The following is a 16,687-nucleotide window of genomic DNA, read 5'->3' as shown; positions in this document are numbered from 1 at the left end:
TGAGGGGGGCGGTGCTGTGGTGACAATTCCTATCACTCAGTAAATATCCCAGGAGTGGACACATGTAGGAATGGGAGACACTGGGGGAAGGAAAACTTACACGTGCAGTAAAACAAGGCCTTCCAGAGGGTTCCCCCATGTGGTGGTTTCTTGGTGTTACCCAAAGAAATCTAATCAGTACCCTACCAAAGATGCATTTGGGTAATAGCTGGTGGCCTGGTGGGAGGCAGGGGCCTAAGACCTATGGTCACAGTGGTGGGAACATGGCTTGAGGGAGAAAGAGCTATGGAAACAGCATCTCTTGGAAGCTCCCTCAGAACAGCACTGATTTCTGACCCTGCTGACCAAGAGCAGCCCTGGGCCTCCCCACTCTCCCATGCTTGGCTACAATCTCAGAGGCAGCAGCTATGGAGGAAGCAGCCTTTCACACCCACTCTACCTCCTCTTTGCAACCCTACTCTGGCAGCTGGGGTGCCAGCCTGGCTTCCCAATTCCACTGTAAGCTCTGCCTAGTCCGCCCCCGTCCAGTGCCCCAAGAGGCCCAGTGAGAGATTTTTCTGTGATTTTCCAACTCCCCTTCCTGGACTTTACGACCCAAGCTCCTCCCACCTTTGTGTAGGATTAATTCCAATATAAATTCCTTAACTCATAATATTCATAGTGGTTCTGCTTCCCTGACTGGATCCTGAATAATACATATGCAAACACACACACACACACACACACACACACAATAGGTAGGTAGATGATAGATAGGTAGGTAGGTAGGTAGGTAGGTATGTAGATAGATAGATAGATAGTCAGATAAAATATGAGGAAATTTTTCTGGTGGGAAAGCTGAATTTCAGTTTTTCTCTTGGAGTCTTTGTGTTATCAGCACACTGACCCCAGGGTTGGGATGCTCCCCTGTCACACTGGCCCACTTGGGAACAAAACTAATCCTCTTAGTCCTCTCATAGCTCAGATAGCTGGAAACATAAAAATACTAAATCCTAAGGGAAATAAGCAGAATACTTACAGAATCAAAACATGAAAATTTCCAGAGAAGTTTGGAATTCCACTAGAGATAACTTGATGTTATAGATTTTTGGATTTTGTCACACATCCTGGATTTGGTGGGTGTCATCTTTAAATCCTTTTCTTTAAAATGCCTTCCTTAGGCTTTTAGACCCATTGGAATCCCAGTGGGAATAAAGTGAAGAAAGAGAATAAATATTTCAGTTTTGTCTGCCATGTGTTATATGCTTAACTTGCAAACATCATCTCACTTAATCTTCACATGTCCTGTGAAGTAGATTTTATTATTTATGTTCTAAGAAGAGAAAAATTGAGACTCAAAGATGTTAAGTAAATCTCCCAAAGGCACGCTGTTACCAGTAGCAAAAAGCGGACTAGAAATAGTTCAGTTTGTTTATTAAACACATGCTCATCCATATGATTTATTCTCTGAGATAAAGATTCACTTCAGCTACCTTCTGAATCCGCCAGCCACTGCTGCAGAGAAACAAACCTAAGATCTCAGTGGCTCCTAGCAACAGACATTTATTTCTCTCTCACGAGTGTGTGAGTTGGCTACAGATTTGATGTGGTTTGCTTGGACTCAGCTGTGCTTAGATGGATGGCTTCGGGCTTCAAGTTTGGTCAAAGTTTTGTATGTGTCTATGTTTTGGCACTGAGGCTAAAGGAGCAGTGACTACTCAGGCCATATCATTATGGTGGATGGTTCAGTGCTAAGAGGACAAGTGGAAACTTACCATGTTGCCTAAAGCCTGAGCTCAGAAACGTCACACTGTCACTTCCACCTGTATTCCATTGGTCCACAGCCAATTGGTCCCTATATTCAAGAAGCAGGAGAGAAGTACCCTCTTTCTACAATGGGAGGGAAGATGAGTGAATGTTTGAAACATTCTTCCCTAAAGTCTTGACTCCAAATTTTAATTTCTCTTCTGAGATACATACTCACAGGTAAGGAATGAGACCTTTCCTCCCAACAGAACCCAGTTAAACCAGCAACAGTGTCATTCTCAAATAGATTTCACTTTGATCCACCTGCTTTCTTAAGCTGAGGTGTAAACTCAGAAGCTATTGGGGAGTTCCCATCATGGCGCAGTGGTTAACGAATCCGACTAGGAACCATGAGGTTGCGGGTTCAATCCCTGGCCTTGCTCAGTGGGTTAAGGATACGGCGTTGCCGTGAGCTGTGGTGTAGGTTGCAGATACGGCTTGGATACCGCGTTGCTGTGGCTCTGGTGTGGGCCGGTGGCTACAGCTCCAATTCGACCCCTAGCCTGGGAACCTCTATATGCTGTGGGAAGCGGCCCTAGAAAAGGCAAAAAGACAAAAAAAAAAAAAAAAAAAAAAAAAAAGAAGCTATTGGCATTTGCCATTTTCTACCCTGTGGCCTTAAGAGAAAGCCAGCCTGTTATGAGAAGTAACAAACAGAAGCCAAAAAATGTGAGGCTGAGAAAAAGTCTTTCTAGCCCCCTACAGCAGTGTAGATCCTGGTCTTGGCCTCAACTACAGCTCAGTTGTCTCCCTGCCCTTAGGTTCCCTAACACACTTTTGTGGTCCTGAGGTTAAAATTCTACTTATGTTGAAACTAGCTGTAGAGGTTTCTGTTACTTGCAACCACAGGATCCCTAAATACTATAGAAATAAAATAAGATCTGATAGAATTTTTAAAAATCTATGGCATTTGAGATGACATCTTATGCAGAAATTGAGGGCTTTGCTTATTTTTTCAAAGCAGCCCAGGAGAGGGGCAGCCCAGGGGAGAATTTGCTAAACTCACCTTCCTGAAACTACCAAAATTAACAAAAACCATTGAAACAAGAAAAGGAAACTCCATTCATATGGAGACTACAGAATAGCCACAGCCACATCCCACAGATTCTGGACAACTGGTAGTTGCTGTGATATATGGACCTCATAAAATGGAGATACTGGTCTGAAGAATTTCTTGAATCTTCAGAGGGGTGGCCTATTCACAAGGAAAGGAATGAGTTTTGTAAGGCCCTGTGTGTCCTTATCTTGGAAAAATGGGCACTCAGATCATGGCTTGGCTTTGGGGACCCATAGCCTTTTGCTACAAGGATTTTGGGACCATCTGTACAGAACAAAAGACGCAATGATGTGGAGGGGATTGACTATATAGTCACTTCCTTTAAAAAATTTAACCACTGTCCCATCTGGTAGGACAGGCTGTCAGAGAGAAGACAAGAGAGTAGAAACTTGAGATTCAGCTTTGGAACTCTGCTCAGAGTTCAGAAATAGATTTTAAAAAGAGCTGACATGCTGACTAAAACCTGTGAACCGTCATCCTTACTGGTGCTACAACCTCCTGCTACAGCCTCTCATTAAAGTTGGGGGGAGGCTGAAATCATAGAGGGGCCAATCCAACCCCATCCAAACCCCAAATCAGACACAACATAACTTGCCTTGGGTCAGAGAGCTGAACAGATTCAGTGAGTGAAGGTTTATATTTAGAAAACCCAGCTGGCTGCCTACTTCCCCATCACACCACCTCCCACCACCTTCAAACCATCTACATTAAGACATTCTTTCGGAGTTTCTGTCATGGCTCAGTGGTTAATGAGTCTGACTAGGAACCATGAGATTGCAGGTTTGATCTCTGGCCTTGCTCAGTGGGTTAAGGATCTGGCGTTGCTGTGAGCTGGGGTGTAGATCACAGACGCGACTCAGATCCCACGTTACTGTGGCTCTGGCGTAGGCTGGCAGCTACAGCTCCAATTGGACCCCTAGCCTGGGAACCTCCATATGCTGTGGGAGCAGCCCTAGAAAAGGCAAAAAGACCAAAAAAAAAAAAAGACATTCTTTCAATATCCATCCTTCTAGCTCCAGTTCTAAGGGGTCTAAACTTGGAGGCAAATCAGAGAACATGACCTTGGACCATGGACTGAGGACTTTGGGTGGGATTAGAAATACAGGGAGGTCTAGCAAGTCATAGGTCTTTCTCACTGGGAGTATTTCGAGGATTCTATGCATTACTCCCAATAATTATTTTAGTATTAATATGGAGAAGAGACTGATATTTGTAAAGGATTCTACCACATGCTTTACATGACTTGCTTAACCCCCCCTGGTGGGTGCAATTCCAGGTAGACATTAACATTCCCATTTTATGGTTGAAGGAATAAAGGACCATACGTCTAATAAGTAAAGAACCATACCATTTGATAAGTAGAGAAGCAAGGATTTGATCTCAAAGAAGGGATGATTGTGACAAACTCTTTTATATTCTCTGATTCAGAAAAAGGCATTATCACAACACAGAGGAAAAAACATGTCAATCTAACATTAAGCAGATGATGGGGATGTGATAAGACAGATGGAAATTTGCCATCTGTAAATAAAACTTTTTGAGAATTCTGCTCTAATAGCAGCTTTTCAAGTGACTGGTGACTTAGCACAGTCACAACAAAACCAGATGTCGCAGCAACACCCTACTAATCTTTCTGTAAACCATTCCCTGATTCTATGCATGTCTGGAGGTGGGAAGAAGGAAAGCCCAAGAGAATACTCACATCAAAGATGAATCTAAACCCAGCTCCTTTTCTCTAGTCTTTCAGAAAACAGAGGTTTTACAAAGTCCCAGTGCCCAGGAAACATCCAAGATCAATTAAATCAGAACCCCTGAGGTAAAATCTAAGCATCAGTATTTTTAGAAACTCTCCATGTGATCCCAATTAAAGCCAAGAATAATTTCTCTGGGTATAATTAATGCTTGTGGAAGCCCAGATGAGCCTGTGTCCAGCAAAAAACGCATGGCAGTCTCAGCAAATGTCATCATTGCTCACTTTCCATAGTCCTTCCTGCTTTCAACTTCCCCTGGGTTTTTCATGGTGAGAATAAACAGGAAAGCCCTTGTGCCATTCTATTTTTATAGCACTAATATAGCACCTGATATAACAGTCTATACTTATTTGTCTACCTGTTTGTTAGCTATCTTCTTTACTAGAGGGTAAGATCCAAGGGTCAGCATCACTATATTGTACATTGTATGGTACCAGGAGGTACCATTCATGTATAACACAAAGTGCAGCATAGTAGCCCTGCACGGGGTAGAAATTTGGTCTTGTTCTTTGTTGTTTCAAGTGCCTAGGGCAGTACCTGGAACATAGGAGATGATCAATAAGTAGTTTGGGGTTTTTTTTTTAAATGGTTTTTATTTTCTCCATTATAGCTGGTTTACAATGTTCTGTCAATTTTCTACTGTACAGCAAAGTGACCCAGTCACACATACATATATACATTCTTTTTCTCAAGTTATCCTCCATCATGCTCCATCATAAGTGACTAGACATAGTTCCTAGGGCTATACAGCAGGATCTCATTGCTTATCCATTCCAAAGGCAATAGTTTGCATCTATTAACTCCAGATTCCCCGTCCATCCCACTCCCTCCCCTCCCCCCAGTAAATACTTTTTGAATGAATGCATGAGAGAATGTAGGACATACGCATTCTATCCATGGGAAGTCCTGGTTTTCACCCCAACCTAGAACCTTGGCTCTGATGCTTTTCTTCATCGTCATCATCATCTTTTTATTCTTTATCACAATCATCATCACCATCATCAGTGCTATTAGGCCTCCACAAACAAATTTCCTTTAGAAAACAGAGTCCATGACTGAAAATATAAGTTTGAAAACTAATGCTCTGTTGAACATAACGTGCCCTTTGCCAATTATCCTTCCCATCACCCACCTCAAATGACTTTGGAACCAGACAGACTTGGGTTCAGATTCTGCCTTCATCACTTACTAGCAATGAGAGTCAAGGTAAATATTTACACTCAAACTGTTATTGTAATAACTAACTTACTAAACTGTTATAGATTAAGAGAGGTGATATATTAAGTGCCTTCAACAAAAAAGTATGAAAACATGCCCCACCTTACTAACATCCAGGGAAATGCAAATTAAAACAAGGTATATTTTACCCAACAGATGAGTGAAAATCCTGAAATGAGATAATATGATAATAAGGTAATGCTAGCTACTGTTAATAAACCCCCAAATCTCAGTGACTTAACAAAATAGACTATTTTTTATTCAACTAAAGATCAATCATCAATGATGAAAGGAGTGTTCTTTTCAATCAGATCATTCCTTAATTTAGGCTGATTCCCTATTTCAGCTCTGACACCCCTTGTAGGCCTTGGAGATTCCTCCAGATCCTATGGAGAGGTTTTGCCAGAGGTTTGTATGGGCCAGTTCATAACTTTGGGGATTTTTTAAATTTTTAATTAAAGTATAGTTGATGTACAGTAATGTTCCAGTTTATGCTGTACATCACAGTGACCCAGTCATACATATATATATACAGTCCCTTTCTTATATTTTATTCCATCATGGTCTATTCCAAGAGACTGGATATAGTTCCCTGTGCTACACAGTGGGACCTCATTGCTTATTCATTCTAAGTGTACTAGTTTGCATCTACTGGCCCCAAACTTCCAGTCCTTCCCATTCCCTCTACCTCCCCCTTGGCAACCCCAAGTCTGTTCTATTGATGAGTTGTAAGATCCTCTTCTTGAACTGATCCTATTAAATAGTGTCCTTTATCTTTCTGTATGCCCTTTGTTTTAAAGTCTACTTTGTCTGATAGGAGTATTGCAACTTCCACTTTCCTATCATTTCCATTCAAATGAAACACCTTTTTCCATCTCCTCACTTTCAATTTATATGTGTCCTTTGCCCTAAGATGACTAAGATGAGTCTCTTGTAGGCAGCATATTGCAGGCTCTTTTTTTGTTTTGTTTTGTTTTTTGTTTTGGGGTTTGTTTTTTGTTTTGTTTTGTTTGCCTTTTAGGGCCGCACCTGTGGCATATGGAAGTTCCCAGGCTAGGGGTCGATTTGGAGCTACTGCTGCCAGACACAGCCACAGCCACAGCCACAGCAACACCAGATCCAAGCCGCCACAGCTCACAGCAATGCTGGTCCTTAACCCACTGAGCAAGGCCAGGGATCAAACCACATCTTCATGGACCCTAGTCGGGTTCGTTAACTGCTGAGCCATGAAGGCTGTAGGCTATTGTTTTTTTAATCCAGTCTGCCACTTTATATCTTTTGACTGGAGCATTTAGTCCATTGACATTTTAGGTAGTTATTGATAAATATGTACTTATTGCCATTTTAAACCTTGTTTTCCAGTTGATTCTATGCTTCTCCTTTTTTTCTTTTTTTTTTGGTTGGATGATTTCCTTTTATTTAATGCTTGTGTCATTTTTAGTTTTTCTGAATGTATTGTTTGGTTTTGATTTGTGGTTGCCCTGTGTTTCAACTATATTAACTCCTTCCTATATCTTCTTGCTTGAGCCTGATAGTCATAGGCTCAAACACATTCTAAAAAAAAAATCTAGATTTTTCTTACTTTCCCCACATTTTATTATTTTGATGTCCCTTTTTAACTTATTTATCCTTTTGCCATTCCTTGTGTTTATCATCACTTTCACAAATAGGTCTTTTTTTCTTAAATCTGTATATTGCCTTATTTAATTGATGACTTTCCAACTGTGATTTCATCCATCCTATATTTCTTCCCTATTTAGAGGAGACCTTTCAGTAGTTCTTTTAGAATGGGTTTAGTATTGCTATATTTTATGTTTTGTCGGGGAAATTCTTTTTCACCCCATTATTTTATTATTAGAGTGCAGTTGATTTACAGTGTTGTATCAATTTCTGCTGTACAGCATAGTGACCCAGTCATACATATATATACATTATTTTTCTCATATTATCTTCCATCATGGTCTATCCCAAGAGATTTGATTGAGTTCCCTAATTATACAATAGGATCCCATTGCTTATCCACTCTAAGTGTAATAGCATCTACACCAAACTCCATCCATTCCACTTTCTCCCCGCTCCACTTTATCAATCACAAGTCTGTTCCATATGCCCATGAGTCTGTTTCTGTTTTGTAGACAGGTTCATCTGTACCATATTTTAGATTCCACATATACGTGATATCATACAGTAATTGTCTTTCTCTTTCTGGCTTACTTAGTATGAGAATCTCTAGCTGCATCCATGTTGCTGCAAATGGCATGATTTTGTTCTTTAGCTGAGTAGTATTCCATTGTATGTATGTACCACATCTTAATCCATTTGTCTGTCGATGGACATTTAGGTTGTTTCCATGTCTTGGCTATTGTGAATAGTGCTGCGACAAACATACGGGTGCATGTATCTTTTTCAATGAAAGTTTAGGCATCAACACAACAGCACTCGCATTACACGTGCCTGATCTACACTTGCACGAGTTTGTTTTGTCCTGTACACACACCCATGTCCATCTGAACTGCACACCTTTGGCTTCACCACCTCCACTGAGAGCATTAGCTTAAGCTGCTGTGGGACACCTCCTATAGGATTTCCAGAACCAGAAAGCATCGAAGAGCTCATGCCAATGTTTAACCACATTTCACAGAACCCAGAGACTATGAGCAAGCATCCTGGTGATCCTGTTGCATCAGAACCACCCAGCTCCCACCACAACCCATTATCCTTTTTTTTGCTCACCTCCCTGCAGCCCCCAGCCTGCCTGCCCCTTGTAGCTGGGGCACAGTGTCTTCTGTTACCAAGGGGAAGTGGTGGAAGGGGTGAGGCCAGCCTGCACCCTAGGACAGAGAGTAGACATGGGAGGGAAGCAGTCACAAAGCCTAGGGAGCTCTGGGTACCCCAGAAGCTGGAAAGGGCAGGGAGGACCTTCCCCTTGAGCCTCTGGAGAGACATCAGCCCTGAAACACCTTGATCTCAAATGTCTACTCTCCAGGACTCAAGGGGAATGAATTACTATTGTTTTAAACTACCCAGCTATTGTCATTTATCAGAGAAGCCACAGAACAGCCACACAGACCCTACTCTGCAGGATCCTGGAAGTGGGACTAACTAATGGCAAATAGAGGCCAGACTATGGAGACCTCAGAGTCAGAACTGGGCCCCCAGAAATCCCAAAGCAGTGGCTGGACACCAGAATGTTGAGGGGTCAAGTCTGAGGTCCATCCCTAAGGGTGCCCGCCGCACACAGCCTCCTCAGGTCTTACACCTGTGCATATGGGGTATTTCAACCCTGTTTGAGGATCTTTAACGTTGCCATTCCCACTGCTAATTAGAAACCCACCAGTCACACAGATGAAAACCCAGTGAGGACACTCACTACACTGATGAACGATTCTGAAGTTGTTCAGAGGTGGGAAACTGTCTCCCATGCAGCCAGCAGCCCCCTGCAAGGAGCATCCTCATTAGAAAGCTGATGGACCATGTAGAGGGATCTCTGAGTAAATGCTGATAAATGCTGCTCCTGAACCTAATCTACCCTTCCAGGGAAACCACCTGAATATGTGCAAAGACTTTAAAAGCTGAAAGAAAGGGCTTGGTGCCGTGCCTATGACAGCATACTTGCCAAGTTGGCATGTACAGGCCATGGGGGCTGGTCCTGGCCTAGGGAATTTTCTGGAAGATTTCCATTTGTCTCCCTGAGTTACTCCTCCTGCCTGAGCCCTCTCTGCCTTTTTTCTTGCTTCCTCTCCTCTGCCTGAATGGCAGGCACAGGCAACACATCCTCTTCCTTAGCAAGTTGTGGCCTGGCAACTCCTGTGCAAGGTCCAGCAGAGGCCCAACTCAGGCTGGACCACCTGCAAGCCCATGGCTCCCCACTATCTCCAACCAGCCCAGCTCCACAGCTACTAACAGGGCTGAAAATGTGGCCCCAGGTCCAGCTGCATGTACTCATGCTGCCTGGAGGGGCTACAACCCTTGCCGCAGACACACTCAAGAAGGGCTGGCCAGCTGGGTCAGGCTGCCCAAGTCAGCCAATCCTCACCCATCAGGGGCTCATGGTTGCATAAAACAGGCTTGCTGCACGGGCTAGGTACAAGAAACAGGTGTGAGCTCCTGAGGGTCAGGATATACATGCGGCTGCAGCTCTGGCTTGTTTTCTAATCATTTACCTGGCCCACGAGTGAGAGACAACTTCAAGAAGACACTCTCCTCCTGAGAGAAATCTGGAATTAGGGAGAAGAGGGGAGGTGGGTGGAAACACAGCCAGGTATCCTGGTGCAAGGGAAGCCTCTGGAAAACCCAGTGGAGGGAGGTGGGCCTGAGTGAAGCCCAGAGGCACATACCTGTCCAGGAGCTGCTGGTCGTTAGTTCAGATCCCACTCTGAGGTGCTCAGGGTCAGTTCTAATAAGTGGGGCTGGGAGTGGTCTGCAGTGAAGGCTATGTGAACGTTTCCTGTGTGCTGAGCCCTATCAGGGTAACTGCCCAGGTGAGCTCCATATTCTGGGAGGAGCCTGCCCTTGTGAGCCTCAGGGGCTGCTGGGTACCCACCCAGGTGAGCTCCATATCTTGGGAGGGGTCTACCTTCATGAGGCCTATGGGCTGCTGGGTAATTGTCCAGGTGAGCTCCATATCCTGGGAGGGGCCTTCCCAAATGAGCCCCGTGCACTTGGGGGACTTATGAAAAAGCGTCCTCCTTACAGCAGGCGCAGAGTTGCTTAGCATGATTCCCCGGTGGGCGTTGCTGGAATGAGATCAGAACCAGAAGACGCTGCAGGTCCTTGGACCCCCCACCCAAGCTCATCCAGAGTGACAAGGTCAGTAGGTGGGTGCAGGCCACTGTGGCCCCATGGGTACCTCTTACTTCTTCCACCTGACAACACGGAGGCTTCCCTAGGACAGAGTAGACAGCCCACCCTGGGCTGGTGGGAGCTCCTGGTGACCCTGCAGGAGGGAGAGGCCAGGCAGGAAGGTAGTGGGCACCCAGGCAGAGCCAGGGGGTTGGGGACAGAGGGGGTCTTTCTGGGTCTGAGTTGGGTATGAACAAGCAGCTGGTGAGTGTGATCCAGGAACGCTGCTCTGCTTCAGGGGGACAAGCCTCCTGGGTGACCCCAAAACAGCATTGTAAGACAAATCCCATCAAAAGAAGGATTAGTAACACGAGTCCCACTGATGAAGGTTTGCAAAGTGAACCTTCCTAAGTGGAAGCTCTGTGAGCCAGTCCCCTCAATGGAGGGAGATGGAATATGCCAAGGGGCAGGCAACCACCCTGAGAGGGCAGTGGGTGCACTTTTACCAATCATTGTCCGCAACATAGGCCTGGCTCTGTCGATATCAGGGTCCTTTAATTAGGCGTCCTCAAATAGCAGCTGTTTTAGGCATAAAGAGGGAACAGCTCATGAGTGTAAAACGTTTTCAGAGGATACTAATATTTACTGACTGCTGCTCCGTTGTTGACATCTTTTTGTCAAAATTCTCCTGGTTTTAGATCTTATGTGGGGATTACAGAGGAGTCAAAATTTAAATTTTTATTTTATTTTTGCTTTTTAGGACCACCCATGGCATATGGAGGTTCCCAGGCTAGGGGTCGAATCAGCTACAGCTGCCAGCCTTCACCACAGCCACAGCAATGCAGGATCCCGAGCTGCATCAGCTCATGGCAATGCTGGGATCCCCAACCCACTGAGCAAGGCCAGGGATCGAACCCACATCTTCATGGACACTAGTCAGATTCGTTTCCCCTGCGCCAGAACGGGAACTCCAAAATTTAAATTTTCACAATCTGTATATTTGTAGTTTCAGTATCATTGATGAACCATAGTTTTATGGTTAAGGAAGAATTTTTTTATTTTACATATCATGTAAAGAATTTGTGATGGCAGTTCTCATCGTGGCTCAGCGGAAACGAATTTGACTAACATCCATGAGGACGCAGGCTTGATCCCTGGCCTTACTCAGTGGGTTAAAGATCCGGCGTTGTGGTGAGCTGTGGTGTAGGTTGCAGATGCGGCTCAGATCCCGCATTGCTGTGACTGTGGCTATAGACCAGCAGCTGTAGCTCCGATTCAACCCCTAGCCTGGAGACCTCCATATGCCGCCTTAAAAAGCCAAAAAAAAAAAAGAAAAAAAAAAAAAGGGCGTGATGATGACAGGACAATTAATATTAGATGATGGCTAACAAATGGTTGAAGTTGTCTTCCTTGTGCATCTAATGTATGTGTATGAGTCTTCTTTGTCATCAACAGGATGGATGCTCTAGTGGGGACCTGGGACAGTGGAATCGGGCCACTTCTGGTCTGTCTTGTGGGAGCCTGGGCTACACTACAAGAAGCTCCCTGCTGACTTCTGGGTCCTGGCCATCACATGGCTAGAGAAATTGGTAACTTTTCTGTTTTGCATGTTGAAATGTTTAATGACAAACTTTTTTTTTCTATTTCTTGGGCCGCTTCCACGGCATATGGAGGTTCCCAGGCTAGGGGTCTAATCGGAGCTGCAGCCGCCAGCCTATGCCAGAGCCACAGCAACGCGGGATCCGAGCCGCGTCTGCAACCTACACCACAGCTCACGGCAACGCCGGATCCTTAACCCACTGAGCAAGGCCAGGAACCGAACCCACAACCTCATGGGTCCTAGTCGGATTCATTAACCACTGCGCCACGACGGGAACTCCTAATGACAAACATTTTGTACAGTTTCCTGATATAGGTGAAATGCAGAGCCTGATGTTGATTTATTCTCCAAGAAATGGACATCCTACTTCCCACCAAGGACAAGGCCCTGTCCAGAATTGAGAGACTCCACATGTGTGACCTATGCCTCCCAGGAGAGCAGCACTAAACTAGTTTAAACCTGACCGAGTTCTGTCTACCTGGTAGATTTAGATTTCTCCATGCCCTGTCTACACTGAGTATATTTAGATTTGACCAGGTTCTGCCCACAGTAGGATGTGGGGACCTGGGTAGAGACTCAGCCTCTGTCCTGAGAGCTTTGTGGGGGACATGGGTTTCTGGGCAGAGACCCAGACTAGCCTCAGTCCTGGGAAGCCCTGTGCCTCTGTCCAAATGTCTGTGCTTAGATGTCAGCTCTGGAACTGAGATGGGCTGGTCTGCTCTAAGTGTTGTTCTCTGCCCTCCCAGGGGTCATTGCTGTGGGAGTGGCCTTAGTCCTTACCCCTGGATGTCCACCTTCCATGGGGCTGCTAGAGGCTCCTCAGGTGAGCTGCCTCATAATTAAACTAATTCACCAGGGAGTTCCTGCTCTGGTGCAGCAGCTTAAGAATCTGACTGCAGTGGCTCTAGTCGTTGCAGAGGTATAGATTTGATCCCCAGTTTGGCACGATGGGTTAAAGGATCTAGCACTGCTGTAGCTGCAGCATAGGTCTAAGCTGGCCTGGGAACTTCCATACGTTGTGGGTGCAGCTATTAAAAAAAATACATAAAAAATAAACTAATTCACCAGGATGCACAGGGTGAGGAGGGAGGCAGGTGTGCCTGGTGAATTGAATGCGGGACACGTGGGTCTGGGTGTAAGGCCAATCGGCAGAAGGAGAAGTTGCCTCTGGGGTCTCCTTCTAGTTGCCCATCCCTGCTCAGCAGAGTCCAGATCTGCCTCTCCTCTTTCAGCCCTGGTTTCCCATGTGTCTTCTCAACACTTTGGCAAGACAGGAAATGGCTGAGCCTACCAGAACAAAGGTAGTGTGTTCAACTTTAGCATAAAAGGTTAAAAGCAATTAAAATCACCCAGAACCAAAGTGAAAAGAGGTGGGACTGACTTCTCTGGAATAGGTATTAGAGGAGGAGACAAACCCTACACTTATTTTATAGTCCTAGCAGGTCCTGGAGACCTGGCTTATTCCCAGGTTGGGAGCCCCCCAAGCACAGCCCTGGTGTCCTGACCAAGGGCACCTGTGAACCCAAGTGCAGGGTCTAGGGAGGTGCTGTGGTGTAGGCCAGCAGCTACAGTTCTGATTGGACCCCTAGCTTGGGAACCTCCATATGCCGTGGGTGCAGCCCTTAAAACCAAAAAAAAGTGCTATAGGAAGAAAGTTATATTTACTACTACAAAGAAAACTGAATTTTTGTTCACAATTAAGCATTAACCTGAGAATAGTGGAAATCAGTGTATGAAATTTCCTGAAATAGTGAAGACTGCTCCCATTGACATTACATAATGAAAGTATGCTACTACATCATATGTACCCTGGAGGACAAGGTCCCAGGATGAACTGGCTGCGATGATTCCTATTAAACCACCTGTTGTACATAGAAAAATAAAGCCTAAAGCTGTCAAGGTAGTGGGAGATCATGCTATGTTACATCTGTGAACCAGCTGAATATCTTTACTCCTGTAGGAACAGCAATAATTATGGCAGCTGATGTAAGCTCATGGATTAACATCTATCCCTGTGATAAATATATGGTGAGCCCATAAGATAAATCCTAAAAAGCCAACGGACATGATTCATAACCCTTTCCATGTATCTGAAAGGTTCTTTTTGTCCTAAATAGTGTGTCATGATATGTGAAACTATTCCAAACCCTGGGAGGCTATGAATAGAGACTTCAGGGTGACAAAGAATCAATATAGGTGTTGGTATAGGATTGGGTCTCCTCCTGCGGGGTCAAAGAAAGTAGTTTAGATTTTGATCTGTTAACACTGAGGTAATTCCAGTTGCTAGGACTGAGAGGGATAATTATAATAGTACAGCTATAATTGGGGCAGATCAAACAAATAATGGTGTTTGGTATTGGAATAATGGCTGGTGGTTTAAAATTAAAGATTGTAATCATAAAATTAATAGCACCAAGGTTTGAGGAAACATTTGCTAAAAGGAAGGAGAAAATGGTTAGGTTGACAGCGGCTTCTGCGTGTACCCGATTGCCAGCTAGAGGTGGATGTATGTGTCGACCAGTACCAGAACCAGCTTTGCTAGTGATGATACAAGTTGGAATATGAATGAGGGGGATGTAGTCAAAAGTTTAGATTATTTAGTGAAATGCTACATCAGGTGTCCCAGTTATTAGTGGAACAAGACAGTTTCCAAACCCTCCAATGATAAATGGGCACAACTATAAAGAAAAATATTAGAAATGCAGGGTCTGTCATGACTATGTTACAGATTTAGTCATCTCCAAATAGGCTGCAGGTTAGCGTAGCTGAGCTCAGATCAATAGACTTAAGGTGTTGCCTACTGTTCCAGCTCAAGCACCAAATAGTAAAGTGACAATACATTTGTGATTTGTTGGAAGTAATAAGCAATTTAGGAACACAGGTAAAGTGGCTAAGCAAGCATTAGAATATAAATCAAAAGAAAGAAATTAGCTCTCTTTTTGTCAAATCCTGTGATGAATTAACTAATGGAATTGCAAATTCAAAGAAGCAGCTTCAATTTGGCTTTTCCATATTTTTCTGTTTCCTTGAAGACAAGAGCAGTAGCTTGAAGCCAGTTGCCTAGAGTATTTACCTGTTAACTAAAATTTTCTGGGGTGGAAGTCCATCTTTCGTAAACCTTATTTTCAGGAAGTAAGTAAACCCTGACCCTTGCTTAGGGTTTTGAAAGCTCTTGGTCAAAACAAACCTAAATTCCTAGTCCAGCACTGATAGAGTGGGCGTTAAGGGTAATAATGTGGACATTATGATTGATAATGATTGAAAGTTTTTTTGCTTTGGATGTGAAAATTGTTTTACCTTTATGTTTATTGAAGGGAGTATAGTTAGTGATGTGGAGATTGATAGCCACAAGTAGAAATATGTGCTGAGTAGTACTCTGATGACTTTTGTGTAAGTAGAACGATGTTATCATTTTTTTCTCTCTTGCATAATTTTTCACTTGGGTGAAAACACTGATGTTGATGGGAGGCCTTCTAACGATACTCTGATGATGAGGATAAGGATTGTGATGGGAGGTGGGTTTGTTTTCATCCATGTGATAATGATACTGTTGTGGTACATGAGGGGGCACAAATAGTTAAGAAGTTAGTGGTATTATGACATAATTAGTGCATTTAGGATTGTTATGGTTGGATTATGCATTATCATAGCTGTTATTCATCCTATGTGGACAAGTGATGAGAAGGCCATGATATTTGCAGTTGAGCTTGGTTGAGTCCCTTGCAGCCTCCAATTAAGATTCATAACATAGCTTTGACAGTATGTTTAGTTGATGAGTGTTGAGATTTAGGTACAAATCTGTCATGTTAATAACATCAGGCCTGTTGTTCACATTAGGCCTTGTGTTACTTCAGGCACTCAGAACTGAAATGAGAAAAGTCCTAATTTTATGGCAAAAGCTATTGTTTTGCTGGTGGATGCTGTTGGACTAAAGATTTTTTTGTAATTTATTGTGTTAGACTAACAATAACCGCCATCATAAGTAATATTGATGTGGTAGACTGTTTCAGAAAATATTTGTTGGATGCTTCTATAGCTTATGGTTTAACTTTTTTATTAGAATGAAGATAATGTTAATTAGTGTGAACTTCCTGAGATAATGATCAGTAAAATGATAGTAAAAACAATAGGGTTTATTAGTACATGAAGATATAAAACAGCATATATACAACATGTTGGGGGCATGGGCCTGACAGCTTACTTACTGGGACTTATTGTAGTGGTGTAACATGATAGCAGAAGCATGTACAATTCTTTTTTTTTTTTTTTCTTTTTTTTTTTGTCTTTCGTCCTTTTAGGGCTGCACCCATGGCATATGGAGGTTCCCAGGCTAGGGGTCTAATCAGAGCTGTTGCTGCCAGCCTACACCACAGCAACACCAGATCCGAGTCACATCTGCAAACTACACCACAGTTCACGGCAATACTGGATCCTTAACCCACTGAGCAAGGCCAGGGCTCGAACCCGCAACCTCATGGTTCCTAGTCAGATTCG

At 43.8% G+C, this 16,687-nt stretch overlaps 1 long non-coding RNA gene across 1 annotated transcript; it reads left to right on the top strand.

Moving 5' to 3' along the window:
• Window positions 10,511-16,474, top strand: LOC110257359. Its single transcript, XR_002339867.1, has 3 exons — window positions 10,511-10,620; window positions 12,049-12,182; window positions 12,496-16,474. It is a non-coding gene; the product is annotated as an uncharacterized LOC110257359 (long non-coding RNA).

Source organism: Sus scrofa, chromosome 17, assembly GCF_000003025.6.
Source record: "Sus scrofa isolate TJ Tabasco breed Duroc chromosome 17, Sscrofa11.1, whole genome shotgun sequence".
NCBI lineage: Eukaryota > Metazoa > Chordata > Mammalia > Artiodactyla > Suidae > Sus > Sus scrofa.
Note: the sequence above shows the minus strand (reverse complement) of the source record. Positions and strands in the feature narration are given on the sequence as shown.